Raw genomic sequence first — 4663 nt, forward strand, 5'->3', positions numbered from 1 at the left:
AATAAAAACTTTATGTTTGAAAATATTTTTAAAATTCATGAATAAACTAATATCAGTAAACCTCCCCCCAGACTTAAACTACATTGTCCCTAGTGTAAACTCCGTCGGAGTTATGGTGATAATTAAATCATAAGTATGTAATGTAACACATTAAAACGATATACCAGACCGGAATATATGTCGACCGATGTAAGGATGTTGATATCGGTCGCCGCAGGTGATGCTATGTCGATCGATGTCGACAGTCTCATCGGTCGATACTCACGGCAATCGTCTACTCGGATCTTTTTTTTTATGACCTGCAATTATTAAAAACTAGCATAAATAGTAGATTAATAAAAACCAAATAAATAGTACCTAATAGTGGGTTGCCTCTCACTCAGCGCTTTGTTATAGTCATTTAGCTAGACTTTGGAGGTGATTTGGGCTAGTGATGTTGAAAGCTGGCACTTGTTGGGAAACAAGTCTCCATGTCTTCTTTGCGCTTGTTGAACCATGTACCAGTGAAGTCTCGCATTGCTTCATCTCCTCTGCGCCATTTGTCCTTCATTATTGTAGTTGCATCCTCTATCTTCTGTAATCTATCTCCAAGACTCTCAAGATTGAACTGATGTCTCATAACTGTGGTGTATGTGTCAGATGAGATCTCCTCTCCATGGTTGTGTGTGTCAAACATGTCTGATGTCACCTTTTGTACTAGCCTCCCTCGGTTTGTAGCATCGTCGATCGATGTCTGTCTGTGAGTGTCGGTCGATTTATTGTTGCGTCTGTCGATCGATGCTGATGCTTCTGGTCGACGGGCAATGTAACTCTGAATCTCCACTAATTCCCCTTGAATAGCTTCAATCTTGGAAGTCAAAGAACTAATGCTAAGATCTATTGGGAAATAGATGTCATCACATCTCCTATCAAGCCTCTCTTCTGCAGTTTCCAGAGCTCTGTAAATCCCTTCTACCATCTGATCTATCTCTTCTCTGGTGTGAAAATCTGGTTGAGACTTCATCGTATGTGAGTGTGATGGATTGTCGTCGACCGATGTTGGGACGTCAACGTCGATCAATGGTCGAGTAGGGTGTCGAGACCTTTGTTTGAAGCGTTTATCTATGCCACCAGCTGTGTCATAGAACTCCTTTGTAACCTCCTGCTGGTGTTATGTAATAGTGCGTTGTTTCATGAAGAGGTTGTCTGCCCCATTGGCTGTTTGAAGGATGTCTGCAATATCCTCTCGAGATACGTGCAGTGTATGTTCATCTATTGCTTTTGCATAGCCATCTGGGTCCCTGAAAATACCAAATTCGTCTGGAGTTAGATACTGGATATCAGATTTATCCTTTTCGCTTATAGTGGTTTTTGGTTTTGGACGGCTGTCGATCGATGTTGTATTGTTGATATCCATCGATGTTGAAGGATTGATGTCGATCGATGGAGGAATATCTCTGTCGATCGGATGGCTGAAATGTGTTCTTTCCCAAGCAGCTTCTGCTCGTTTCTGATCTGTTTCATCGCGTCTTTTCATGTTGAGTCCTCATAAGTGAAACCCTCATGAAGTTCATCATCTCCTTGATCACGGTATGCTGTCTCTACTGCATAGCTCTCGTGATGGCGATCATCTGCCGAACTTCCGATTGAGTATTCTCCATCTCGGGTAGCGTCGACGTTAGTGTCGATCGATGGGTAGTAGGCGATGTCGGTCGATGCTCGAAGGTGGCTTTGTTGATGAGATTGAGTGTCGATCGATGGTGATCCGTTCCTGTCGATCGATGGCGACTTCTTTTTCCAAAAGGAATGATGGAGAAGTCTATCTTCCTTGTCAAGAGTCGCTCTTTGTTCTATAACTTGTTCTTCCTCATAATCTTCATCATACTCCTCCGTATGCATGTTGTGTGCTGCCATAGTTGGATTGTAGTAATCATTTTGCCATTCTCCTTGATTACGATTCGTCTTCTGCTCCGTCTGTTGATTTTTGCTGGGCACTGTCGACTGATGTTGCAGTGTGAGTTTCGATCGACGCTGAGTATTCTATCTCGTACTCAGCTCCACAGTGGCATGCTGCAATGATTCCTGGATCATTGATTCTTCTGGGGGTCGTTTGGGGCTTCTTGACTAGAATAGGGCTGTAGTGGACATTAGGATCTATGAGCATTAGGCACAACTGGTTGGTTTGCAAGTTGCACACTGCTCCTACTGTTGAGAAGAAGGCTCTCCCAAGTAATAGAGAAGAGTTCCAGTTCAGCTTGATGTCCAAGACATGGAAATCTACTAGAATTAGGGCATTACCAATCTGCACATCTAGGTCTCTCACAATTCCTCCTGAGTTTCTATGAGAACAATCCACAAAAGTGAATAATTCCTTGGAAGGCGCCACCTGCAGACCTAGATGGTCTGCCATAACTCTAGGTAGGATGCTGACTGATGCTCTTGTGTCGCACAAGGCATGTGGGAATTCAATACCCTTCACAGTGCATGGTATTGCAAATTGCTCAGGATCACTCTTCTTTTTCAATGTAACCCTCTTCCTCATCTGTTCTCTATCTTCACAAAACATTCTCCTAATGTCTTCTTCTGTCTCTCTGGTTTCTCTGAAGAACATCCACAATCTGTGGGTAAAATAAGCCTCATCGAATGGCTTATCTAGAGGAATCCTTGTTAGGGTTTTTTTGTGTAGGATCTTTTTGAGTACCACAGAACGATGGACAAAGCTAGTATTTGTATTAATTTCGAGAGATACAGTAGAGATAAAGACTTGAAGAGACGTTTTATTGAGTAGACAAACTAGGATTACAATGATTTGAGTAAGAACCCTAATTCTAGCCGTCTAGCCCTATTTTCTAAGTCTCCAAGTGTTGATCCCTTGCTTTAGGGTTTAGGTTCCGTTTATATAGTCTTCCTAAGGCGGCCTTATTCGGTTGGAGTAGGTTAAACTCTTCCATACTTGGAAATATGGATGGTTCTCCTTATCGGAAGTTTTCCATTTCTCGGGGGAAGGAGGCGATCCTGGGACAGTACCCGGAAAACTCCATAGCAGGGAACCGGAGTTCCTTCTAGCGGGGATCCTGGGAACCGGGGTTCCTTCCAGCGGGGATCCAGAGGCCGATGTCCTGCCTGTGGGCTGGAGGAATTCCATACCTGAGTATTTTTCCCCAACAGTTTGCCCCATATTGCTCGATTACGTCATCGAACTCGGGGAATAACCTGTGCACTCAAGTCAACCGGAGTTGCTTATTCTCAGCAGGCTTCCCTTAGGCAGGACATCGCTCCAGTAATCCTGCGATCCCGGGTTCCACTCAGGTCGGAACCGTACTCTGAACCCGGGGGATAATCAGTTTCCCCTATATCAGACCGGGGTCTGGTGCTACTTGGACCGCTGATTCTTGTTGAAGAGGGGAAGCTCTGGGCTTCTGATGATGTCTTGGAGACGGTGGAGTCTAGAGCTCTGATGTTCCCTGAGGAAGAGCTGGGGTAGGAACATGCCTTAACACTGGCGCGAACGGGGAGATTCTTGATAGAGTTCGGGGTTCCTTAGAGTCGTTTGGTCCGCGTTTATGACGAAAAAGGGAACAGGTTTTGATGAAGCCTCGAAATCCGCTCCCTCGCGTGGCGTCCTCCTTGTAGCGCGTGAGAATCTCCCTTGGGTTTACTACCCTTCTTTCTACTTCTTGTCGCCTAGCGGCTTTCCAATTTTCCTATTCTCTCTCTTACTCTGTGGTCTTCATTCGCTCAAGCTTAGTTCTCCATTTTCAGGTATTATCTCCTTTTCACTCTCTCTTTTCTCTCGATCTCTTTCTTCTCGATTATCCTCGTAGCCCTCTAGGATGAAATCCAAATCCGATCTTGCCCTAGACTCTTCTTCCATAGGTGGTAGGGTTAGGTCAAAGAAGCAGAGATCGGGTGTCGGTCCTTCAGAAGATGAACTCCTCCGGTTCTTCGCTAGATCTTACCACAGAGGTTGAAAATCTTAGCCGCGAGGTCGTCGAGCTTGCTCCTCCGTCCGCAGAGATAGGTGAGTTTCCTCCGGTGGTGTAACACCCCTGAACCGTCCTAAGCATAGGTCGACCCACCGGCCAACAATCAAACAAGAACATGACCGACGGACGACCCACACCAAGGGTTGGAGATGTAAGGCCAACCGCCGGCAAGCCAACAATCAAACATAAACATGACTGACCGTCCAACCCAACACAACTCGTCCCTCTGCGTCAAGGCATAAGGGATTGCAACCCATACCTAGAGTTATCATTTTCCGTTAGATCAAGGCCTAAGGCTTTTCAACCTGTACCACGACCTAACGTTGTGTTAGACCGGACTAGTCAAATATCAGAGTACTCATGAAGCGCATATAAAACAATTACTTTTATTGATTTAAGAAATATTCATACATTGAATAATTCAAGACTGGGTAGAATAATTCGAGACTGGGTCCGGCCTAATGCCAAATCGAGCCAACAAACACTATCGTTTACAAAAGGCATGAAATCTACTCCGGCGGTCCTAACGTCCAGAACCAAGCTATCCGATCATCCTTACCTAAAGCGACCTGCAAAAAGGACAACGGAGTTTGATGAGTAATCTAGTATTACTCAGTGAGCTGGCGGCCTCTACCCGCAACCAAGACTCTAACCCAGACAACCCAAAATAACAATCAATCTAGCCCTAGCATGCAATA

This window comes from Brassica oleracea, unplaced genomic scaffold (assembly GCF_000695525.1).
Source record: "Brassica oleracea var. oleracea cultivar TO1000 unplaced genomic scaffold, BOL UnpScaffold00640, whole genome shotgun sequence".
Lineage (NCBI taxonomy): Eukaryota > Viridiplantae > Streptophyta > Magnoliopsida > Brassicales > Brassicaceae > Brassica > Brassica oleracea.